Raw genomic sequence first — 27524 nt, 5'->3', positions numbered from 1 at the left:
CAAGAAACATCTGTTGCTGAAGGCCACAGGAGACAACCATGAACGAAAAAGAGAATAATTTTACATGACAAAATAAATGCAACAAAATTTGCAAATATAGCTCATCCATTCTATTTCAAAAATACTGACATAGAAGGGGAAATAATGAAACAGTACGATCACCTCTTATGCTTAGGGTCTGTTTCTATTTTTAAATGTGTGGTATTGGCGAACTCATTATTTTTATCAATTTCACTGTGAGAGAGGGGATGATGGTGTTGAGGGGAGTGGCAATGAAGACACATCTCACTTATATCCCAATTCATCCCTATAGGATGTGGTGATAAAATCATCTACCTCTGCTCTTTGGCCGTAATGATGGTGGAGTCAGCTTTGTTGAAGCCAAATGAAGCTAATGCAGAAAAGCATTGCAAAGCAAGCATCACTAAGATAGAAGCTTGACTTTCATGATGGAATATTGGGTGGTTGGGCTGTTAGTGGAGAAGAGAAGCATAGGGTCAGAAATAAATTAGGAGATACAAAACCTCCAAGTTATAAATACTAAAGAGAGGACATCCTTTGAGTCAGGATAAGGCTTCCTGAAAATTCTTGACCCACTGCCTCCAGTGGTGCTGGAGGTACAACTTGTGTCTAGATGGCTCCTCAGTCACTGTTATCAGCAGCCTCTCCTTGCTGTCCTGAGCACTTGGAGTGCCGATTCCTGGCTGGGTCAGCACACCGCCTTACCTGCAGCCCTTATGGGCCCTACTCATATTCCTGCACTGGTGCCTACTTTCCCCACACCCTGCCCTCCTCGGCCTCAGCCTACTCACCTCTTCTTTTGCCTTAGAACTGCCTGCAGTCATGCTGGCTATTTTTAAGACCAAGAAATGTCAGCTACTCCACTCCTGTCTATTTTCTTTTCCAGAAATCTTGTCACAGGGCCAATAGCATAGGCTCTATTGCCTGTAGTTTTCTCCTAATCCTTTCACGTTCCCTTCATTCTCCCAGCGATTGTGGCATGCCTTTTCTATTTTTTATTTATTTTTCAAAAATCGTTATTGTGGCATCAAAGTACCTATATTCAGGCATCAAATCTCTTCCACAATTTTTTTTCTCTAGAAATCCAACACATAAGAAAGAAGTCCTGGTGGTCTGCTTTCTGGTTGAATGTCCCAGAAGCCTTGAGATGGTTATGCATGTGGAAAATACCCTCTTCTCTTCTCCTTTTTCTCTCTCCTTCTCCTTTCCCCCATCTCATCTCCATATATTAGCAAATCCAGAGAAAAGTTTCTCTAATTTGTAGCCAATGGACACTCCAAAAATGCATTAATGAGAATCTCTTTAGTTTTATTTTATTCTCTGAGAACTATATGTTCCTTTATAGAAAAACATATTAAAGTTATAAAGGCAAATAGAATCATCTTACATGTTGTAGGATCACATAAAAAGAAAGCAAGTGTCATCCTTAATAATGAATACACTGAGATGCTCTTTAGTGTCCAGATCCAGTATCTGGAACCTATTAATTTCTCTTTGAGGGAATGAACTTGTTCCACTGAGTGTGGGCACTAAGTCTCATCTTTTAGATCTGTGTCTCCTATGCTGTCTGTTGAAGGAATGTTTCTAGTCCCACTTACCTAGAAACAAGGTGGACCAGAGATTCAGATCACTTTGCAAACAGGTTCATCTCTGCATGGCCTTGAAAGGCTCTTTGTATTGGGACCTTCCAGGGATCTCACATTGCTATCTGAATTCATCAAAGACAAAGGTAAAAGAAAGAGAGCTCTCTTCTTGAGATCCAACATTATGGCTTTAGGATATGATCTACAAACTCCTATACATGAGATCTTGGATCAGATGTGCTCTTGTTGGTTTGCAAACTGGCCCCTGTACACACAGGCAAACAGAGGCCAAAGAAAGAGGCAAACTTCTCCAGATTGGTACATGGTAGTCTTAAGCAAGAGACCTTACTTGTGAGGCTTTTCTTGGGCAACTGCAAGATGAGTAGATCTCCACACCTGTCTGCCAGAATCTAAAAGGCATACAGAGGCCTTAACTAGCTTTAGTCATATATACCATCCAGATGGGCTCTATTATCCTAAGGCTGCATTCTAGAAGCAGCTTCTAATGTGGGGAAAAAAGGCAGAGCATACATTCCACGGACAGGGGAGATGGTAAGGAGCCTTTGCTTGCCCTGGCCCAGCTCCGTGGTCAACCTGCTGTTATGTCCTCCTAATGTCCCCCTCGAACACAAGTTACTTCTGAATCTATCTTCAGATCCAGAGCTAATCTGAGAAGTTTCATCCCAACTAATTTTACTGGCATCTGAAACCTCCTTGAGTATGATTTTCAAGCTCTTGAAGAGGACAGAGACCAATCTTATTCTCAAGAAATTTTAGTGATGATATGATGCTGGCCAGTGTTATGAAAGCAGGACATATCCTATTTTAAACCTTCCAGGCTCTGTGAAAGATGCCAAGAATATGGGCCCTTTTTCTCAAAGCTTGTCTGCTACAGTGGTTCTCAAATTTTAGCATTCATAAGAATCAAAGAGAAAGTTTTTAAAAATGTGGATAATTGCCCTCTACCCCAGGTTCTGGTGGAATTTAGGATTCCACATTTTTAATAAATGTTCATCAGTGATTCTATCCAAGAATCATACTCTGATGATTATATTCTGATGTAATAGAAGAAATCTTAAAAAAAAGGATGGGGGTTGGAAAGAAACGATTATGAACAGGGTGTAAAGAAAATGAAGGTTCCTATGCCAGTATTCTCACCTGACCCTGGTCGGCTTGCTCACTGTACACATGTGGGCAATACATTATTACTGACACTATATAAAGAACTCTGCTCAGTGCTCTGGGCTGCATGGCTGCAGGAGAACAGAGACTGTAGTGGAGACAGCACCAAGAATAGAGACTGAGATGGCTGCAGAGACTGGCTTGCTGCATGCGAACTTGCTCTGAGTGAATGGGATTCTAGCCCTTGACCTGCCACCATGGAAATAAAGTTGGGTATAAACCATTTGACCCCAAGAACATTCCATGGTTATTTTTCAGTCTCACTGAATCAAGAGTGAGCTTGCTTGGGACTGAAACCTATTGGCAAGACAAGGGCAAAAGAAAATATTTTATCCCAGAATTGTCAGCAATTACACCTAGCCAGAAAATGTCTTTTATCTGTACTATGTACACATGACATATCGTTTTCAGCTCATATCCAGAAGTGGGTTATCGCATATACAATTAGCACATTTGTCTTCCATTTGCACCTGCTGGAGGAATAGCATGCTTATGCATGCAACTGAGTTCAGCTTGTGGATTCCTAATTGAAAATGCACAACTCAGAGTAATATGCAGGCATGATAATGTATCAAGGGCCACTAGTCAGATTCATTATTTTCTCTCCTGTTTTTCTATCTGCAGAAAAAGAGGCAGTAATGTCTCAGGTCTATGTGGTTGTCATAGGGACAGAAGTTGTGATTTACTGGGAAACATTGCTGCAAATAGCAATAAAATAACAATTCAGTGGAGGTCAGAGGCACAAATTCACTGAAGCTGCAATCAAACCAGACAGCTAGTTGCTCAATCTGTTCAATAAGACTTCTATAGTTGCCACTGTAAGGTAAGTGGAAGAATGGTGAAATCAAGCCAAGTGTTGCACTCATGCTTGCACACCTCCAAATACTCTTAAGTCCTTTGGCCCTGGGCTTTCAAGCTGCTATGCCAGGAATTCTGGGTAGTAGAAGGGTCAAGCAATAGACAAAAATGTTATTTTTTAATCCAGTGACTCAAAGTAAAAATTCAGAATTACAGTGAGAGTCTCAAATCTGACACCTTGTGTTCTAACATAGAGACAAATAGGAGTATATATTGCAAAAAATACCTAGAGTTTGCTACTCAAGTTAACCTATGAAATAATCCCTGTCTTCCTAAAAGATGCAACTTAATTATTGCTTAACAGATGGACATCATGTGAATACACACACACACACACACACACACACAATTACAGTTATTGTTGTTTTAAGTGCAGTAGACTTAGCTAACAATGGCCTGACTTTTCTGCTTCATTCTTTTTCTTTTCCTTCAGAACACAGTCCTTGGAGGATATGGGTCCAGCATGCCTTTTTATGTCTTCTTCATATTCTAGGATAGGTGTCTGCAATCCTACCTCTTTTGCCGTTAGCATTTTTAAAAAATTTAAATTGCATTTAATTTATTGATTTGAGAAAGAAACAAACATTGCGGGACATCCATGACCTGGCCTTAGTGTTCTGTTGAACTTGAACAATTTCACAGAACATCAATGTCAGATGTCATTCTGTGACATGAGGGATCAAGACAAAAGCAAGGTTGCTTTGTAATCATGTGACCACAAAAATAAGAGCATTGTCCAAACCACAAAAATGAAACATCCCTCTTGGGATATGGATAATGTAGTCACTGTTGCTTCTTTACTAATTACAGCTTCAGCCTCTGTCGAAGATACGTTTTGGCATTTTCTATTACAATTTTTGATAGGATTTGGTGGCAGGGTGGTGATGGTGGTGGTGGTCTGAGATAGGCATTTTAGACTATACCTAAACATTTACATTTTCTTTTTAATTAGCAAGCAGTTAATAGCAGCCTATTTGGTGGCTATTCTAAAGTGATAGAATGAGGAACATTCAAAATCACATAAGCTATGTTTTCTGTCCATAAGGAATAGTGTGGACAACATAGGAAATGATCAAATATGAGACTGTCTTTTATGAGAAAGCAGCCCAAGTGCTGGAATGATTCAACTTAGGTTGAGCCTTTTATTGCATGGGTCCAGCTGGTGGGTCAGTCAGCAGTCGTGTCTTCTCAACATGAAACGATACAGCATAATACATGCCTCAGACTGTGCACTCCTTGAATGTCATTGTGTCTAATGGGGAAAGAAGCATTATTAGCATATGCACATTTCATCTTTTGATGATATGGGTGAGCTCTTAGTTTGTACACATCTTTTTCTTTTATCAAGGAAGACAACTATTTGCTCTGTAGCTCAAGCAGAGAAATAATAATTTGCATCAATGCTGGAAGAAAAACTAGCTGTTTTGAACTTACTGGGGAGCTGTAGACCAGTCGCCAATGTATCACTTTCTTAATTAGTATTATATCTTTTCCTTTTTTAAAAGGATCTTTACATTTTGCTTGTTTGTTTTCAACATAGCTGTGAAGAGCTGAGTTAGTGTATGATGTGCTATCATCATTGATAGTGATTTTTTAGAATTTTATTTTTTCTTTTTATTTTTCTCCTTAATCCCTGGTCCTGACTATAATTACCCTTCTTACCTACCCCCTACTGTACACTCCCTCATATTAGCAGCTGCTTTCATGTGTTTAACATGTCCCTGTCCCTTGCATTTCATAAACATTCCTGGATCCACTTACATTCTGGAGGAATATGTAGTTATTTTGTGAGGTGATAAATGTAGTGACTGAGAGTATGGACCCTGGACCCTCCTGCCTGGGTTAATACCTGGCTTGACTGCATATGAAGTACATGTCCTTAGGCTTGCAATTTAACATGTCTGTGCCTCAAATCTTCATCTGGACAATGAGGATAATCATGTACTCATCTCAATGGGCAGCTGTATGGATTAAATGTGCATAAAGTGCTTAGAACTCTGTCTAACACCTAGTGAACATGACCTATATATTAGGTATTATTAGGTCCATTTAAGTTGAATAAATGGTACTGAGCTACAGAGTTCTTTTTTTTTTTCCATAAAAAACACACAGCGTATTTGCATGATCTTTCTATTTTTTTATAGACATTGCTTCTGATTGTTGTGTGGTATTCTACAGCATGCATCCTATACATTTCACCTGTACATTCTCTACTTATACATATCCTCAGGTTGCTTTTGTTCTCCTATATTATGGATCACCTGACAGAACTTATTCTATGCCTCACAGCATTGCAGAATGGTCCAGCTAGGGCAAAGTCAGGAGAGGAGAGAGCATACTTGGAAACATTCGCTTGGTTGACGCACCTAGCTTTCCTCTCCAGGACGCTTTTTTTCTCTTTCTTTTTGTTTTTTTAACTTTGAACATATCATCATTTTTTAAAAAAACTTTCAATATATCATCTTATTCCCTTCTGGCCTGTAAGGTTTAGTTGAGAAATTAGCTGGTAGTGGTGATGAGGGGGAGTGGAGGGGGGCCAGTGTTTCCTTGGATGCAAAAAGTCACTTTTCTCTTGGTGCTTTCAAAATTTTCTCCTTGTACTTGGGCAATTTGATTTTAATGATCTTCATGTGGGCTTTTTGGGCTTCATCTTATTTGATGTCCTTTGGCCTTTATGGATTTGGATGCCCTCTTTTATTTTAGATTTGGGACATTCTCAGCCATTATTTGTTTGAATAACTTTCTGGTCCTTTTTCTCTCTCTTCTCCAACTAGGAGTTCCATAAATTGTATATTGTTTTTTTTTTTTTTGATGGTGTCTTCACTTATTTCTGTTTTTCTTCAATTTATTCCTTCAACAATTACTTTCAGTGATCTGCCTTTGAGGTCCTTGACCCTTTCTTCTGCCTGGTCTAGTGCTATGTTGAACCTCTCTAATGACATTTCTAGCTGTTGTGTTCAGCTGCATGGTTTCTGTTTGGTACTTTTAAAGATTTTCTTTCTTTTTGTTGAAATTCTTACTTTGTTCATTCTTACTTTGTTCTCTTGAGCTCAGTTAATATCTTCATGAGAATTATTTTTAATTCTCTGTCAGGTAAATCATATAAATCTGTTTCATTTGGGTCAGTTTCTGGAAATTAATTTTGTTTCTTTGTTTGAAACATCTTTGACTGTTTCTTCATTTTCCTTGACTGTGGTAGTCTCTGCACATTAGACAAAGCAGGTGCCTCTCTGATCCTTCATGGACTTTCCTCGTATAGGAAAACTTGCCCGCCAGTTAGCCCAGCCAGACATTCTAGGAGCTCCGACCAACTCTTTTCCTTCCTAGGGAGAAGCAGGTAGCTGTGGTTTTTGTCCACTTATCTGCACACTCTTTGCTGAGTCAGGAAGATAGCAATGGCATCTACTAGCCCAAGATGTTGCGTCTGTTCTCCCCTATGCAGTGCTGCCCCTGTTAGAGCTCTTGGACTAGTGGAGTAGATGTTTGTTCTTTGAGAATCCCTCGAAAAGTTGGGGCACTGATGCATGGAGCAGCCCTTTCTTTCCTCAGGTGGAAACTGAGGAGGGAATTTTCCATCTGCATGATCCTTGCTGGTTGGTGGGATCAGCGGCGCCTACCAGCCCCAACCGCCACCCCCTTTCTCCTCCAGGAGGCAAGCCTGTTCTGGGTCCATCAGCGCTCCAAGGCACAAAGGCAGAAGCGATCCTCTGGAGAGCCTCCTCAGAAGTGTGAGGGTGTGGAGTGTGTGAATTGCCTAGTTCCTCCCCTGGGAGAAGCCGTGAAACAGGGCTTCTCTTCCTGACGGTAGGGCGCTCCCCAGGCGGGAAGGTTCTCTGGGGAGAGGCTGTCCTGCATCTCCCCACCAGCCTCAGTGAGTCTGGTACTGCATTCGCTGAGACTGTGGTAGTCCTTCAATTACTTTATGGTTTATTACAAACGGAATTTCTTCATGAACTGTTGCTGAGTTGGTATGTTTGTGGGGAGAACAACGGTCCAAGATCTCCCACTCTTTAGATTGTTGACATCAATCTCCCCTTCAATTTTGCTCCTATTCTAAATTAACCTCTATACATAGCCAGCCTTCTTTTCAAATGCCTCTTCAAGGCATTCATGGCTCCGCATGGCTCCGCATGAAAGAAAGGTTCTTGTCTTTCTAATCTACCAAAAATGCTATTCTTTTTCCATCTCTCATTATATTTCAGTTCCTAAAACACACTCCATTCTTCAATAAATCTCTGAACATGCATCTTTGTGTATGTGAAATGCTCTTTCCCTAACTAGTCATTGCTCATTATTCAAATGTCAACTTGAATAGTGCTTCATTACACAAGTTTTCCTGATCACTCATTCTAAAGTGAATCCTTCCAAGAGTAATTTCCTCTTAGTGTAATTTTCTTTACCTCTATATCACTTATTAAAGTTGTAATTTTATTGCTATTTTTTGTTTACATTGTGTCTATCTGCCCATGTCTAATTTACTCACCACTGTGTCCCTACTTGGTACATTGTAGGGATATAGAGAATATGTGTGGACCAAATGACAAGGGTTATCTGCGAGGAGTGTACTTCTCTGTATATTTGACTGAGTGAGCTGCAGTTTGGGCATGTTCATGTTTTCTATATCTTTATGATCAATATTTCATCTTTTGCAGCAGATAACATTTTTGAAAAAGAAAATGAAAAAAGAGCAAAGGAAAATGTTTTTCAAAGTATCCATATTTGTTATGGGTGTATGTATTTGTTGAGTTTTGTGGATGAAGAAAAGGGGAAATTGGAAAATAGAGTGCTGATGTGGCAATAAAATTAATTTCATATATTTATGATTTCCTGAGATGTGGGGTAATTTATTCATTCCCTGAGATCCTACTATGTATTAGGCTGTGAATTAGATACTATAAGAAATTTAGACCTACAGTCTGATCTGTAAGAACTTGCACTTAAACATACTATTGGGCATGTGCAGAAAGACTATGTAAGTAGTTATGACACAAAGCAGAATAATTTAAAATCTTCCACAGAGCTCAAGACTAAGATGGTGGATAGGGAGAGAATGAGGTTAAGACCTGAGGACACAGATCTAATAGCTTAGTACTGAAGCAGTGGTAGGATTTTGAGATACATTGTTTGGTCTTCTCTGCCAATATGAGCAATAGACATTGTTTGGTCTTCTCTTCAAACAATATGAGAAATAATGTACAATGGATCAAGCTCTTTTGCCAAAATGAGTCTAATAGGATTGTCTTTCCATAGATGTTGGTACTGCAAATAAAAATGTATGCTGTATAAAAATGGCATTCAAGTTAAAATCTTAAGATATTAAATATGAGAGTGAAAACAGCTAATTTTATGCTAATTAACTGAATTTTTATTTTATGATTAGCCTAAAAGGAAATTAAAATTCATCTGAATCATGACTTCTCCTAAATGGGCCATTATGAATTTGACACAAATGTATTTTTCAACACTCTTCATGAGTTTTTAAGTAAATGCAGACTATGACTTTTTTAAAAAGCCTAGAAATCAAGTAAATTATTTACAAAGTAATTTGTTTTTGTGAACATAAACCTACTTTTACTTAGGACAAAACAATTCAGTTTGAACATAATTCTTATTTTCCCTTATGATGTCCCTTAGATAATTATATATACAGCCCAGCTAATTGCTTATGAGCACTTTAATGTTAGCGGAATTTCATTACCTTCCTCAAGGCAATTTGGTACTGTAAATAACCAGGCACTGTTTTTACTCATGTAAGTTACACAGTGGTTTGTAAATGTTACAGCCTTTATTTAAAGGTGAAATGATGAAAGCAAAGTGACCACTAAGGATTTAATAATTCATAGGGATCTAGTTTTCTATTACATCATCTACTTTTCCTTAGGAAACATTTAGTAATATGCCCTTTGCAATGGCAAATTAAATGGGAGGACATAAAAAAGGAAATTGCATATGGTTTTCTCCATTTTTATCTACATCAATAAAATCTTTATCTTGGTCAATACAATGTAGCAGAAGGGCTCACTAAGGAGTGACCGACCAGTCTTATACCTGGACTTAGCTTCATACTCTCAGAGTCACAGAAGTTACATCAGGGAAAGTAATCCATAATAAAAACTTCAGTAGAAAAATAAATGTCAATCAGAGATTGATTAAAAAATCAAGTCAGGAAGTAATGGAGGATAGGCTAGGATATTTAATGATAAGAAATGAAAAATTGCTACATAGTATAAATTTTTAAAATCTTAAAGTTAGTCATTTTGCAAGGATGTGTGGTCACATACATTTAGAGAAAACTTATCTATGTTTAGTCTCATATCTAAGATATTTTATATTTAAAAATGTATACTGATTGAAATGAAAGTTGATCCTGTCTACTTAGTACTGCAAGGATCTGGATTCGCTCTATAGAAAGTTCTCAGAAGATAGTCAGATTTCCTCAGTCCCCCTTCAGGGCTTGTAAAACACATTCAGGAAATAGACTGAATGTCTAACTTTTAACCAACTTTTGTTTTTGAATGAAGTAGTTTATAGTCATGCAAGATTCAGGAGATAGATCTACTCTATCCATCAGGAGATGTATTCTCTGTGAGATGTTTATTTAATTTAAGTATAGTTGATATACAAAATTTTACTGATTTTGGTTATATAACATAGTGAGGTGTTTACTGGATTCTGCTCCAGTCTCTTTAGAGAAACATGAAACCTCTATTGAAGGTTATGTAAGAATCCATATAAGAATGTAAAGATTTGTATTTTTACAATAGATTTTATATTTTAGAGCAATTTTAGGTTCATAGTAAGATTGAGCAGAGAGTACAGAGAGTTTCCATATATTCCCTGCCCTCTTCCTGACCCACAGCTTCCCCCACAATCAATACCCCTACCCTCCAGAGTGGTACACTTGTTACAATCTTCAAATCTACAATGACACATCATTATCATATAAAATACATAGTTTACATTAGGTTTACTTCTGGTACTGGACATTCTATGGGTTTTGAAAAATGTATGATGACATGAATCTAACAACTAAATATTTTAGGCTTGATAATGCAGGATATTAATTTTAAATAGATACACAAGTTTGGAATTCAGGGTGTAAAAGAAAAATTGCACCAGACAAGTTAGACAGGTAAGGAAGACTTTATTCAAGACTACTGCGATAGGTCACTGAGGAACTGGAATTGTAGGCTTGGCAACAGCACCTTCTCCCTTTAGTTTTCCACCTAATTCTCAAAATTCTCAATGACATTACTCTTTTATGTTTCTCTTTTCCCTTTGATGCTAACCTGTTTTCAAATGTGTGTGGGTATTGAAGCAAAGAAATGGCATAGTGATGACCAGGAACAACCCTACCGGTAAGTCCCTTATAATTCAGACTCATGACAGTGACCTTCTCTATGGAACAGAAGCCTCTCAATTATAGTAGTGCCTTCAGATTGAGTGCACCAAGTAATTAATTACTTACTAAGATGAGACTTCAGCCATGGCTTATTAGGGGAGATATTCTTTGACTGCAACTCTGAGTATCATGGCCCTAAAAAGAAACTGAGGCAGATGCACTATGGAAACTGATGTTGGACATTATCTGGGATCCTAGATCCTGACCAGCTGTTTCAGATAGACTCACTTCCCCAGTGTTGCAGCCGAGCATTGTAGATCAATTGCAGGCATTTGCACACATGAGCATGTTGAACTTCCATTTGTTCACTACTTGCAGTGAAGAAGTTTCTGATTAATATCCTAGGCTATTATCAGGTGTGGAGCAGGAGGGATACAAGGGTTGGAAATTATATATCCAAGACAGTAGGGACCAAGAAGGTCTCCACTTAACCTAGAAGGGGGGTTCTGAGACAAGGAACTGTCAGAGGATGGAAATGTAAATTTTCCATCATATGTCACAGAAGACAGGGAGAGTTCTAATTTTAGAATGCGAGTGTGAGGATGACCTTTCATCTTTTTAATAATATGCTAAGTGGAGGACTTTATCCTCTCAAGATCCTGCTGCCAAAATACTCTCTTTCACTCTATGGTTCATCTGGGAGGGAGTATGTCAGTATTGCTGCTTGGCCGAGCTAGGGGAGAGGGTAAACCCTCTGTTAAGCCTGGAAGCTAACGCTGTCTCTCTTCCCTTCTGAAGGAGGCTGTGTACACCCCTCTGCCAGGGTCCCATTGCTCCCCTGTCTACTCTGTAGCCCTCACTTCAGCCCTTGTCCTGAAAACAAACAACTGTTCTGGAAAGAAAAGATTTGGACTTCTAGGAATGTTAGACATCTTAAGGTCATGAGAGGGGTATTAAAAGCAAAACCAGCAAGGGTCATTTTATCCTCAAATTCTCAAGTGTGCAGGAAGTATTCTGAAGTACATACAAGTTTGAAAAGGATAGAAGGGAACCAGAGACTGAGTTTCTGTACTAGATATCAGCAAGTGCTTCCTTTACTCGGTTCCTATCCTCAGTTGCTCCATCACTTTCCATGTTGACTTTCAGGCCACTCTTTTTCATTTCAAGGCTCCAGCACTTTTGCCTTCATTCATGTTTTCTCTCTCATGTCCTTTACCTTGTTGCTTAGTCTTTTTATCTTACTGGATGAGCCACTCTTGGAGCCATAAATTAACCCAGAAATATTGAAGGGTGTGAAGATCATTGGTTCTAACCGGTGTGGTCTGGACCATGTGATGTTGTTTCCTTTTGGAGCTTAAAATATTCTGGACACATAATACACAGATATGCCTTATCTTCATGGAACTCAGACTATGTCTTCCAAGAAATGGTTTCAAAGGGTCTCCAGGAAAGATGAACCCATGGTATTGCTTAATAGGCTGTTCCAGCATTTATTCATGTTGCCTTAAATGTAAAAGTTCTCCCTGTTGCAAACATGGTCTTTTTCTACTCTTTCTGATTTGTCCCTATCTCTTCTATGGGCTCAGATGACAAGGGCTGAATTTGCACCATTCATAGCATCAGCATGGGAACTGAAGTTTGGACTTGCAGGACCTCTGATCCTGGCTTCTACTCTTCCTAGTCCTACTGATTTCAACATTTTCCTTAGGATAGCCCCAAGAACTAGGCAGTAGAAAGCTTAGACATTTAAGTATTCCTTTTACTCTTGAATTTGCCACTACTGTCCTTCTTTCTCTTTGCCTCCCTTTCCATTGACACTGACCTAGTGATTGTCTTTGAAATTTCTGGCTGGGCTATAGTACTAATCTTCTAACTTGTCTCTTTGGCTTGGGGTTCATCTCTCTTCTACCTTTCTTATACCCTGTACTTAGATCATAAAATGCAAATCATATCATTCTGATCCCTTGTATAAAAATCCTTATAATCTGAAGAATGAAATTCACACTGCGTATTGTAGCACCCTACTAAAAAATTTTGCTCCAATCTTGCTTTCTACCTTATCCCCTGGTAATCTCCCATCTGTTCCGCATGCAAGCCTTTCAGTTGATGGTTCTCAGAAAGCACCGTACATTTTCACACACTGACGACTGAGCTCATTCTGCTCTCTCTACCTGGAATACTTTTTTCCCAATTTTCTCCTAGGTCAGATTCTTTAATTCTTTATTACTCAGATTAAATGTCACCTTCTCTGTGAAGACATCGATAGGCTTCAAAAAAGAGCTTCTCCTCTCTGCATCCTGGAACTCTATCTGGCATTCTAATATCATAATCCACCCCACTGTGTCTGTCCTGACATGCAGTGAGCTCCTTAACGATGATGATGATCTCATATTCACTGCTGTACTCTTTATTAGTATACAGGCTGCCATAACAAAATACCACAGAATGGGTGGCTTAAACAACAGAAATTTATTTCCTGTTTGGAAAGGTAGAAGTGCAAAGATCAAGCTATTGGTGGGTTTGGTTTCTTCTGAGATCTCTCTCTTTGGCTAGCAGACAGCCACTTTCTACACCTGTGTCTTCATGTGGTCTTTCCTCTGGGTGTACACGTCTCTGTTTTAACACCATCTTCTTATAAGAACAATAGTCATATTGGATTAGGGCCCACCCTAATGTCCTCATTTAATTTTAATTACCTCTTATAAGGAAGAGCCTATTTCTAAAAAAGTCATATTCTGAGGTACTAGGTGTTAGGACTTCAACATATGAATTTCGGGGGGATACAGTTCATAGCCTACCCCAAACTACTTTCTTTCCCCATAGTTAAGGGTGTCCAACAAAAGGTACACAACTAATAAATGTTTGGTAAAGGACTTACTAAAGAAACAGAGGAACAGTTTGTTCCAACGGTTTCCTGGTTGAGTCCACTATTTTAAAATTACTTATTATCTTATATGATAGTAAAGCTGATATTCAGGTACATAGGTATAATTATGTCTTTTAAAATGAGACATCAGAAGAATATAGTTGGAAAAATTGAGAAGGAAAGAGTAGTGTAAGAAAGGGTAAGAAGTAGTAATCCCTTCACTGAAGAATAAAGAGAAAGTAACAAAAGAGACAGAATAATAAGAATTAAAAAGACACACATTGCTGGATCACAGTCACAGAGCCCAAAGGGCAATGTGCTCTGCCAGACACATCGACGGGGGTGGTCACCAGAGCCATGGAGACCGTGCAGCCCATCGTCAGACTTATTTGACCCACACATTTGAAGGGACCATCCTTCCCTCTCTTAGACTGACTATTCCATTGGAACTAACAGGGTGAATACATGGAATGATTTGGGAGGGCTCCAAAGACTTTACTTCCTCAAAACACTTCTTTTGCCTGTTTCCTGATATCTCTAGTTTATTTACCTGAAAACAAGATAACTCAGCAACTGATGTTTATACTGATATGAAAATGACTTGTAATAGGTCTTTTCCTATGAGCATGTTTTGATAAAGAGGCACACAAAGGAGGGAGAAAAAGGGCACTAACCTAAAAGAAAAAAGTGAGACTGATATGGCAGGTTTGGAGGAAGAAACAGAATGATCCAGAGATACCTTCATATGTGGAGGGAAACAAAGTTTCTAAATTTTTGTTGATGCTACTGAAAAATATGACAATGAGAAAAGGAAGCAGGTTACACTGGAAGAAGAGCTTCCAATGTACAAACAGTTCAGTTTAAAAAAAAATAGGATTATTATTTCCGTTATGAAGAAAAAAATCGAATGTAGCAAATGAATCCACAGCAAGTTCAACTTACCCTCCATGCTAGGTATAAATAATATATGTATTTTTATTACTGAAAATGTTTCCAATTATGCTAGATGTATGAAAGATTGAAAGTTGCATTAATGCAATATTGAAGTTATTAATATGAGTTTTCAAAGAGCTTTATTTCTGTAAGCCCAAGAGTTCTGATTTAGAGTAATTTCTTTTTTAACTGCTAAGTAGAACAAAAGTCTTCTTTTGGGCAAAATAGTCTCATATATGATAACTGTTAGATTCATGTGTGTTGTTAGCATTAGGATATAACAAGCATTCTATTACCAAAGAAAAAGATACCTATCAACTTCCTATACTGTGTATTTGTTTGTTTGGGGGTTGGCTCAGAAGGAAACAGTTAGGAGTATAATAACACAAAAGATGGATTGCCATTATTCATGCTATTCTTATCTGCTCTCAAAATTAATGTTGGTTAAAGAGGGATTTTTCAGTTGTGGTGGGTTTCCAGTTCTGATTCTTTTATTTGTGGGAAGTTTAACACAGTCAATGAAGGATACAGTCCTGTAAAGCCACGCTTTTCTTATTCACATTGAGAACCCAATCCTTTTACCCTCTATCCACCAGTGAAACCTCAAGGGATTTTCTCAGCATGTAATATCTGGGCAAAGGAAATGTGCAGAAACATATTGCTCCTAAATTAATTATCTGAGTTATAAAAAGAAAAGTAAATGCATGGAAACTACATTTCAATTTCCCATTGAGCCATATGAAAGGTGTATTAGGCTAATGTGCCTAATATAGGTTAGCAATTTAACCAGAGGAAACTGCTTGGAGGATATTGAAATAAATAATTTTGGTAAGTCTAAAGAGTTTCTATGGATATGCACTGGATTTCTTTTTAATTATTCTACATCTGTTTAGAGATATGCAATTTCCAACTATGTAATCGTATCTTAAGTACTTTTTCATTACTATAAATAAATAAAGTGTTACATGCAATTATACTGAAAAATCTGCAGTGCAAAATCAAGCTGCAGCCCACAGGTTACAGCACTTTAACATATGGAGGCTGCTCTTCTTATGGTGTGATGTTAGCCACATTCAAAAGAACACTTCACTCCTGGAGTTGTATAATAGGATGATGATGATTATATTTAGAACATATTCACTTCCCACAATCATCTGGTAGGAAAGATAGCACTGTTCAAACTTTATCTCCTCTGCTGGACAGTATCGTGACTGAAAGGAATTATTAGCATAAGAAAAGAATAAAACCACAGGAATCTAGATCTAGAATGCTAATCCGAATTTTGAAGAAACAGATCTATTTTTTCCTGCTTTCAGACCTGAGATTTTTTCCAGAATAGAAACTATCACCTTCAATCTGGTGAGGTTGGGATTTGAGTAAAGGATTTGTATTCTTAGCATAAATGTCAACTCCCTTTGTCAAGAACCTTGATCATAGGATATCTCATCTAGCCCATCCTTTTCCCAGTTTTAGCTAGTATTAAGTTCAGGTTTTTCTCTCATGGGTGCCAGATGAGGAGAGGCAGGTCATTTAAAGTCTTTTTAAAGGAAAGATTCTAGATTATCAAATCCAATAAATCCAATAGCAGACAAGGGCATTAAGGATCTCTTATGGACAATAAAGTAAAGGTGAGGAAAGTTCAAGTAACAGTGCCTGAGACAGAGCAAACCATTGACTCTCTTGTACCTCATCTACTTACTTGCTCCTTTATTCCCATACTCTTCCCTTTTTATTTGCCCATGGACATTTGTGGTGCTCTCAGCTCAAGTGTTCCATTATATAGATGATATAATGTTCACTTCTGATTCTCTTCCAGGTCTAGAAGCTGTGGTTCACAGTTTGCACCAGGCCCTCCAGGGGTGGAGATGGGCCGTCAATGAAGACAAGGTGCACGGACCTGGTTATTCTGCCAAGTTCCTGGGTGTTGTCTGGTTGGGTAAAACAAAAGCATTACCTGAAGCAGTGATTGATAAAATACAGCAGTACCCCCACCCAGAAACTTTTAGGCAACTACAAACATATGTAGGCCTGTTGGGGTATTGGGGAACGTTTATCCCTCACTTAGCCATGCTGTTGAAACCACTGTGTCACCTTATAAAGTGAGGGGAAATGTGGAACTGGATGTGAGAGGTAGAAAAGGCTTTTGCTGAGACAAAAAGAGCAGTAGCTCAGGCCCAGATGCTGTGAGTCAGACCCCTCCATACTGTTCCTGCTGCCAGTGTCTTGCCAACAAGATGGGTATGGATGGGGAATATGATAGAAGCATGGGGCCTGCAAAGTTGCAATAGGGTTTTGGTCTCAGGTGGAAGGGAGCATAGATTCACTGTTTGCTGTTGGGAAACAGCTGGCAGCAGTGTATGCCACCTTTCTGGCTACTGAAGGAATCACGGGAGTACAAGCAGTACGGGTGGTTACTGCCCTCCCTATTGAGGAGACAGTGAGAGCCTGGGCTACTGCTCTCAGGACTGGGAATGCCCAGACACCCACCCTGACCAAGTAGGGAGCATATTTAGAACAACTGGTTAGATTCTCTAAAAGCTCTCTCTCACAGGAATTGCAGCAAGTCCTGGACCAGTAACCTCTGTGGTCAAACCCGCACTTACTTACCGATCATAGAAGCGCCAACAGTAAGCCCCTTTGAGGAGAGGACAGGGATGTCACCAGCAGAGGCCTGGTATACAGATGGATCTGCAAACGGCCACCCACCAACATGGGTGGTCATCGCCACCAAACCAGACTTTAATTACTTACTTACAGGAAACCATAGACATGGGTTCCAAAGAGAGTCAGGAACAATGAGGTATATATATTGCAATATAATGAGTCATAAGAACTACATATTTAGTCATTCATATGAACAAATACATATTTCCTAGGTATATTTGTTCTTCATACAGAGATCCTGAAAACACTGCAGAGTCTTAAATGTGAACTGGGTGTTTTATCATGTTAATGACAAAAGGGCTTGGAGGCTGAATCAGCCAATAGCCAATAATTTAGTCAATCATGATTATGCAATGAAGCCCTCACAAAAACCAAAGAAGAGTTTATTGCTGCTCTGTCAGATCCTGATTCTCAGAAGAAGAGAGTTTCCATGCTTGGGGAACCAGAACACCTCCACCTGTCCCTGAGCCAGATCCCAAGCACCATGAGGACAGAAGTTTCCTTTATGGGGACCTCACCCTGTGCATCTCTTCATCTGGTTACTAACTTGTATACTTTATGGTATCCTTTATTGAACTGGTAAGTATAAGTGTTTTGCTGCGTCCTGTGAGCCACTCTAGTAAACTAATCCAACCCAAGGGTAGGTCATTGGAACTGCCAATCTGTAGCTGGTATGTCAGAAGCACAGGTTAACTGCCTTCAACTTGCCACCTGTGCATGGAGTGTGGGGGTAGAGGGCAGTCCTGCAGGATGGAGCCCTTAACCTGGGAAATCTGGTGCTGTCTTCAGGCAGATAGCATCAGCATTGAGTTCTCTAATACCCTGCTGGGGTTCAAGAGTTGCCTGGTGTTATGTGTGGGAAGACCCCTCATACATACTTTCACACATTGCAATTGGGTCCAGGAACACAAACAAAGTTATACTGCTATCACTGTTGTGTATAATATTGTTATTGCTACATGTAAATATAAGAAAATAATTCACCCTCACATATGTCATCCTGAACCAGGAAGAAGGGGGTAGTGGTCTGAGACTTCAATGAAATTTACAAGAATATGAAAGTAGTAAATGCTTAATAACTAATGTTTGCTGGCCTACACAGAAACCATGAGTGGGCACAAAGAGGAATTTTAACAGACATAGTCACATCCCTTCCTATCTACTGCCCCTAGTTTACTTTATAATCTAGCTGTCTGTGGTGACAGCTCTCCTTCTGGACTAGCTCCTCCATCTAAATTCTTTTTATGCAGTTGTGGGGTAGGGAGGGAGGTCAAAGTTTCTTTCTTAATCTTTTGGGACTTGATTGTTCTCAACTCTGAAATAATCTGCATGTCCTAAGGGCACAACCTCCCCCTTGGTCCCTATACTACAAAAAAATAAGCTATTAATATATATATTAATTTAAAAAATATATATATAAAACTTCCCATAACTTTGAGATTAAAATATGATAAAAAACACACTCTTAAGATGATTTGTATCATTTAAACATTGTACAATTTAATTTCCTTTAAGTTTTGCAACAATTTGTTATGTATCTACATCCAATACTTCTTTTGCATAATCTTAAATATATTTTTCATAAGCTTTTATGGTGGTCAATTTCTGTCTTTCCCAGAAAGCATGCATCACTATTAATTTATTGCTCTCAGAATAGACACAGAATCAGACATGCTGTAAATTGGAAATTTTTTAGGCTGCCTCCTCTTTAAGAATGAAAGAGTGAAGCAATGAGATAAAAATTCACCAACATGATCACCAGGAAGTGTTTTTTATGAGACTGTATATGAGTCATTTAGAAAATTAAAGATGCATTTGCATTATAACCTATTATATTTGCCTTCAGATTAAGCAAATCTTTATTGGATTCCAACTGTATGTCAGGAACTTTTAAAATTGGCACTTCATCTAATTTAATGTCAATACAAGATCAATTTTATCATGTCCAATTTTATGTTTGGATACAAATCTTTTATCAGAGATTGTTTTGCAAATATTTCTCTCAGTCTGTTGGCTTGTCTTTCAGTCTCTTAACATCTTCCACAGAGCAGATTTCCTTAATTTTAGCAAGTCACACCAACTTTTTTTCACGTATTGTGCCTTTGATGTTATATTATCAAAAGCCATTGCCAAATCCAAGTTCATGTAGACTTTTTTCTACATTTTCTTCTAGAAGTTTTATAGTTTTGTATTTTATGCTTAGGTATGTGATCCATTTTGAGTTAATCTTGTATAATGTCTAAGGGCTGTATCTAGGTTTATTTTTCTGAGTGTGGATGTCCAATCGTTCTAGCTCCATCTATTGAAAAGACAAAGACTGGACTTTCTCCCTTGAATTGTCTTTGCTTCTTTGCTAAAGATCAGTTGGTTATAATGTGTGGGTCTAGATATGGGCTTTCTATTCTGATCCATTGATCTACATGTCTATGCTTTTGCCATTATGCCCACTTTTAATTGATGAAGAAATAATCTTAGGGAAGTTAAATGATCCTCTCAAAGTCATATAGTCACTAAGTTGCAGTCAGAATTTGACCTCAAGTCCTTTGAAGTCATATGTAATGCCCATCTCATTAAACTACAGCTATCTTTTCCAAGGTAAAAAAAAATATGTATGCCTGTTAATCATGATACCACAACCAATTGTTTCCCTTGCATTCTCCCTTTGACCCTATAATCTGCTGTACATTTGGCCACATGGGGGTAGAGTTGTCAGAGAAAGTGGCTGCTGGACAGACAATACACTGAACACAGTAAGTCCCATCTACCTATGCAATCTGAACCTTGGCATTGTCTAATTCAAAGCTGACTGCTTTACTTAAATACACACAGGTGCAAGTTAAAATCCAAAACCCTTCACAGTTTAAAATGGAAGATTTCCGGGACCACTGTACTTGCTGGATAATGATGTGAGCTGCTAATGATGCAGCTGCAAAGAGTTTGATTGTTACTCCTACTTCTGCTTTCTGTAAAGGAAGTTTATAGAAAGGAAAGAGGTTATAATCAGTTGTGCTGGAGAAACATTTGTAGAGCTCTTGTTTTTCTACATATAGCTATTTTTAGAGAAGGAAAGGTTCAGTTTGAAGATTTTTTTAATTTTTAGAAAGCACAGTAACAATTTAGATTTACACGAGCATGGAATTCTGCAACACTTAAAATATTTTGTACATATAACTATAATTTTTTTTAAAAATAAGATATAGGCTTTAAGTGGAAGGCCAGCATGCCCTTGCTTTCAAGATGGAAGGAATTTCTGGTCTTTGGCATATAGAAAGAACTATTTAACCTACAGTGAAAGGAACTCAAGACTTAAGTTACCCTGTGGAACTTGGGAGAAGTTAAGGGGAGAATTCTGGATAATGAATGAATTCTAAAATGCCATAATTATCAAATGGGACAATTAGAAATCCCCAAGTTTTGTGATGGATCAGTGGGGTTATGGCAGGAGAATGAATGATCACCTGATTAGGGTTCTTTCCATTCCCAAATCCTATTGTACAGTTTGTACCAATACTGCCCTCCAAATAGTTTATATCTGAGATACAAACCTTGTCTCCTAAGATTTTTTTCCTTTTAAAACTTAGTTTAGAGATAATTTAGAAGACATACAGATTGTAGGTTAGGGTGTCACAAAGTTCCTAAAATGATATTGGCAAAAGAATTTGTGATGTGTTTGGAATATTAAATCCAGATTCTTTAGTAATATGTAGTGCAAAAATTAAAAGGTCATGATGTTATTAGTAAATAATTTATATATAGGTAGTAATATTGAAACAGATATTCTTTAAAATATTTTATGAATAAAAATAGTTAGGACCAAAGCTCTCTTAGTGAAATGAAATCACCCCCGAAATGCTGCTTCACTGATTTTTTTTTGCATAGAATAATCTTGGCGATTCCTCACATCTCGCAAAAGGGATGGACCTGCTTTTATACTATCAGTGTGTTCAGAACTCTAAACTTCCTCTCAAGGCATCAAATGCTTTGAAACATTTAAATTTTAAATATGAGCTGAGTACTTTGCAATATATATTCTCTGTACTAGTTTTGAACTTTGAAATATAAAGGAATTAGTACTTTTCTACTAGGACTAATAGCTGCAAATTAAATCAATTTTAAACTTTACAGGAAAAAAATTGTTGAAGCGTTCTTAAGTCCAACCATCTACTTTTACAAATAAGGAATGAATAATCAGAGAATGAAGTGCCTGGATTAGGCCCTAGAATGCATTGGTGATAAAGACTCATCATTGGGTCCTCTGCATAGTTCCTTGCTTCCTTTTATCTTGAAAATTAGCCACCACTACTACATGATTATTTTATATAAGTGAAAACAATGAAAACAATATATGCTTAGGAAAGATCTCTTCAGTTTTTCCCTGTTCCCTAATGAATTTGTCCAGGGCTCATTTGGAGGCTAATAATAAAAGCTGAGTGAGTCTGAGGGTACTGAGTTTCAGCAAAATAGGTTCAAACCTTTAAAAAGTTATAATAAAATGCAACTCTGAGGGTGGATCTACAGAATCAACCTGCTCCTTTTTCTCTGGCAGTGAAGATACTGCTTCAAATATAGACTAGAGAGGTTTTTCAGCCTTTCTATATAGGAATATTGAGTTTTTTAAAGTTTCAGTTATTCAAAGACATGCTCCTAAGTTCAAAACAGCAGTGCAAATCGATAAGAATCTAGAACACATTACAATAACTCAAGGTGTATTCATATCAGTTGTTTTCAAAATTTAGAGATACCATCTAATGTTTGTTCAAAATAGGAATTTCTGATATAATGTAGATATTTTGATTCAGTAGATGTGGGATAAGGTCTAAAGATTTGCATTTATGAAAAACAAAACCAAGTATTTCTAAAACTGCTATTTAGTCAGAGCTTTGAGAATTGGCATTAGATGAAACAACTTCGAGTGATTTTTTGGTACTTGTTCATTTACTTATGATTACTACCTTTCTTTTCAAGCCTCATGTCTCTTTTCTATTGCAGATCTTTTAACTCTATTTTTAAGTTTAATTCTATTTCAAACTTTCCCTCTATCCCTTTTTTCTTTTCATACAGAGATGCAATATTCCCATAAGATCAAAACTAAATTTAGAAGATCTCCCTCATTTCCATTATATTTCCCATTTTTATTCTAATTTCCATTGTACACACAGATTCTTTACCTCTGTGTTCTATGTTAATGTGCTCTAACAACTCCTAAGAATCACAACTACAATCTCACAATTCACTTTGAGTTGCAAATCCTTTAATAAGTGACTTTTTTTCCCCAAGCAGTGGATCTGTCACAAGTCCATTTAGTACAGAGGATCTGACAATTTGTTCTGCTAGTGAAGATCTCTTTGCTGGAAAAAACTCCTAAGCAAACATGGGGCCGAGTCAGTTATCTGAAGGAAATGATTTATTCTTCAGAAGAGTTAATGTCTGGTTTGTTTCTGATTTTTTCTTAGGTTGAATGGTAGATTGTAGTTCACACTTTAGTTGCTAGGCTAACAAGTGTAAATTTTTAGGGACTAGTAACTCTGGTCTGGGCTGGGTCATGAACATTTGTATAAAATGGCTACAGGGCTAAAGAATGGCATTTTTCTTGTGGTTGCCAAAGAGATTAAAAAATTTGCATTGTTGTGACATGTTCTCTTCAGGTTCTTTCATTTAGAATCCCCAGGGTTCCCGAGAGAAACAGAACCAGCAGGAGTCTATCTATCATCTATCTGACTGGTTATAGCTATAGATATAGATATTGAGGAATTGCCTTGTGTGATTGTGGAGGCTGATAAGTCCCAAGATCTGCAAGCTGGAGAGCCAGGGGAGCTGTTAGTAAGTTCTAGTCTGAGTCCAAGAGCAGAAGACTGATGTTCCAGCTTGAAGACAGTCAGGCAGAGAAGGTAAATTCTCCTTCAGCCTTTTATTCTATTCTGGCTTTCAACTGACTGGGTGAGGCCCACCCACAATGAGGAAAACAATCTTCTCTACTTGGTCTACTGATTTAAATGTTCATATCATTCAGAAATACTCTCACAGATACACCCAGAATCTTTCACCAAATATGTGGGCACCCTGAGGCCCAGTCAAATTGACATAAAAAATTAACCATTACTGCCCACTTTTGAATTTTTTATTCTCCTAGGGTTGGTATTATAAGATAGGTCATGGATTGGCTACCATTTGGGAATAAGTTATACTGTCTTCCACACCCCCCTGCCTCTCCCACCACACACACACTGGGAACAATGTGGAGGCAGCATAAACCAGAGTGAACAGGTCAGCCTCTGTTTAAGAAGAAATAATTGTCACGGTTTAAATATAATCTGCTTCCTCTGTACAGGAGACCATAGTGGAATTTGAGGTCAGATCCTATAATATGCAATGTTGTTTTCCTAGCTTCGTCTTCTGGGAATGCCACCTCAGAGAAAAATAGAAGAGAACCAGATAGAATTTATAGACTCTGATCTTATCTACATACAAGACATAATAACTGACAGGAATTAGTAAATCTCATCATTAACTGACGCAAGGGTGCCTAAAAACACTCCTTTATTTCATTTTCTCAATAAATACCTTAGTACCTACTAAGCAGTGGCATGAGAGATAGAGTGTTGCTGTCAGGATGTTCTCCGTCCTTCTGAGCCTGTGGTGGGAGATTTAGCCTTTCCTGGTTCCTGTGAGTCTATAATCTATAATGTCATTAAAAATAGCATGCAGAACCAAAACAACATTCTAGTTGAACGACTTTATTTTACTTGTCTAATTTCCCAGAACACAGAAATCAACTGCCAAAATCAGTTAAAGAAAACAAGTTGCTAAAAAGGAGAGAACAAATTCTTTCCCATCTTGAGTGATCAAGGGCTGGAATGAAGTGATTGCTGGGGAAGGTGGTGTTAGACCCAAGAGTGTCATCCTGCACTCCTTCCTGCTAAAAACATCACAAGGGAATGAAAGCAAACTCCTTTGATGTGTTTAGGTGATAATAACAATACTCATGCCCCCCAGCCCCAAATTCATAACTGATTGAGAGAGATACAGGAATCTGTCTGGAGACTGAAACATTATAGCTTTATTACTAATATAGCTACATTGAATAATGTTTGGAATATAAATGGCTAGAATCAAACTTCCTAATGCTGTGCTATCCCCTCAGGCTCAGGCAGAACTGTATAGTCATAGTTCTCCCCTATAAAGGCAGGTTCTGGGTAGAAATTCCTACTCTATGTGTTATGATGGGCCACTGTGAGGAATAGAGGGCCCCCTCCCTACTCTGAAGTTTCAGAATCAATGACTGTAGGTTTGTGGCACATTCTTCAGATTCTTCCCTGGCTCACAAATTTCCTTCTCCTTCTGCGACACTTCATATAAAATTAAAACACAATCCCCTTCACCCTCTCCTGGAAGAAGTTAGATCAGATAACAAAATATGTATTATCAGCCAGCATCCTCTACCACATTTTAACAATGGGCCTAGGCCTTACATGCAGTATCTCCATGGGGGACTGGTTCATGAGCATCCCAGACTTCTACAAGCCATGTGTTCCATTATACCCAAACCGTAATCCCAAGTTTACATAATAGAAGATTCTTCTGCTTCTAAAAAATGTTTTCTTTAGTCATCTAGGAATCTCTGAAGTAAAATAATAAAGAATGTAAATTTGTCACCAAGGACAACTTCTTCACCCATCAACTTTAACAAACCCTCCCTCAGGGAACCATGACTCACTGTGTCCCAGAACCTTTCCCTCAGCACTGGCCATGTTGAGAAACAGTGCATTTCTTGTCAGTCCACTCTGGTTTACTTCCTACCGTAGGGATCCCATGGGGCTTGAACAATGAAACAAACTCTATTGCAGAGTGAGATAGTTTTATGTCTCATGATAGGCTAATGTTCTGTCTAGTAAAGAGCACTTGGCTCCTGGAAGTCCTAATGTAACATTTCCTAAGGTATGAAATACCATTTTTGATTATGGCAGTGTGAGAGGTGAGATAGAGACCTCCTTTTCAAACCACATATAATATGAAAATATAATTTAATACAACTAATCATGAAAGAACAACAGGAAAGAAGGCTGCACTGGACTGCATACACCTGGAGAAAAGAGCAGACCTCACGAAACAGAGTAACATATCAAAGCTGTGACCTGGCAGGGCCCAAGCCCTTCACCCACCCCAGCTCAACAGTGGGATGAAGAGTATCAGAGTGTGGAGGAAGTGGAGGCCTGAGACTGTTGAACACCAAGCCCTGGAGATCAGCTCTGGGAGCATGAACCTACATTGCATGGTACTCTGGTGATTTAGTGTGGCTGGAAAGCAAAGACAGGCAGAATACCTGGAAAGATGGAAATTCCAGCTGCTTACGGAAAACAGGGATTCATATCCAGCTGATCTGAGTGGGCAGTCAGAGAGACTTTCTAAAAGCAGGAGTGCTGCAAAAGGGGCAAGGATTGCACAGAGCTTACTGCTCAGGAGAAAGAACAGGTAGACAAGTTTTCCAGGTGCACTCTGCCCAGCAGGTTGGGAGCTTAAAAGATATTCAGGTGCTCCAGCTCCCTGGCTGGCTAAGCATCTTCAAGGACCCCCATCATGATACACAGCCTGGTGTGGCTTCCTCCCAGCTTGTCTGCACCTGGCTCAGACTTGCAAACCGGCAACCCCTGCCAGTCAGAGGGAAGCCCTGGCTATGGCAGCTACAAACACAAAGCATAGAGGCTTACACCAGTGTGTTCAGACCACTGGTTCAGGCAGTGGAGACAGGCATAGCAGCAGGGAAGCAGGAAACAGCTCTTTCCTCCCTGCAAGCAAAAACACCACTCCCCTGCAACCACTGACATATTACTCAAGGGGCTGAGCAGCTCCAGAGAGTAGAGCTTCTGGACACTAGAGGGTACCACAGAAAAATTATGAAACATCAAAGGAACCTGGTTAAAACACCACTCCCCTGCAACCCCTGACATATTACTCAAGGGGCTGAGCAGCTCCAGAGAGTAGAGCTTCTGGACACTAGAGGGTACCACAGAAAAATTATGAAACATCAAAGGAACCTGGTTCAAAGCAAAATTATGAATACACCTGAGAAAGAGATTCAAATGAAATCGACCTCATGAATCTTCCTGGAAGAGATTTCAAAATAAAAATCATTAACATGCTCATGGAGGTAAAGAAAAATATTCAAGAAATCAGGAAGGAATTAAGGAGGGAGAGCCAAATCATTGAAGAGCACAATGCAGGGTATTAAAACAGATTAGATATGGTGGAGGAGATGATAAATGAAATAGAAATTAGGAAAGAGGAATACAAAGAAGCTGAGGCACAGAGAGAAAAAGGGATCTCTAAGAATGAAAGAATATTGAGAGAACTGTGTGACCAATCCAAAAGGAACAATATTAATATTATAGGGGTACCAGAAGAAGAAGAAGAGCAAAAAAAGAGATAGAAAGTGTCTTTGAGTAATTAATTGCTGAAAAATTCTCCTCTCAGTCCTTGGAAGTGCACTGGTCTTCCAACACAAGGGACCCAAGGAGGACAACATCAAGATATATAATAATTAAAATGGCAAAGATCAAGGATAAGGACAGACTATTAAAAGCAGCCAGAGAGAGAAATAAGACCACATGCAAAGGAAAACCCATCAGGCTATCATCAGAGTTCTCGGCAGAAAATTTATAGGTCAGAAGGTAGTGGCATGATGTATTTCATGCATTGAAGCAGAAGGGCCTTGAACCAAGAACACATTATCTGGGAAGGTTATCATTTAAATTTGAAGGAGGGATTAAGCAATTTCCAGATAAGCAAAAGCTGACAGAATGTAGCTCCCACAAACTCTATCACAGGGTACTTTGGAGGGACTGCTATAATGGAAGTGTTCCTAAGGTTAAATAGCTGTGACCAGAGGTAATAAATAGGGATAGACAAAGAGTACAGAATATGATACATAATATATAAAAAATGGAGGAGGAAGAAAAGGAGGGTGAAAAAAAATAACCTTTAGATTGTACTAGCATACTAAGTGAGTTAAGTTAGACTCTTAGGTAGTAAGGAAGTTACCCTTGAACCTTCGATAACCATGAATCTAAAGCCTGCAATG

This window comes from Manis javanica, chromosome 9 (assembly GCF_040802235.1).
Source record: "Manis javanica isolate MJ-LG chromosome 9, MJ_LKY, whole genome shotgun sequence".
NCBI classification, from domain to species: domain Eukaryota; kingdom Metazoa; phylum Chordata; class Mammalia; order Pholidota; family Manidae; genus Manis; species Manis javanica.
Note: the sequence above shows the minus strand (reverse complement) of the source record.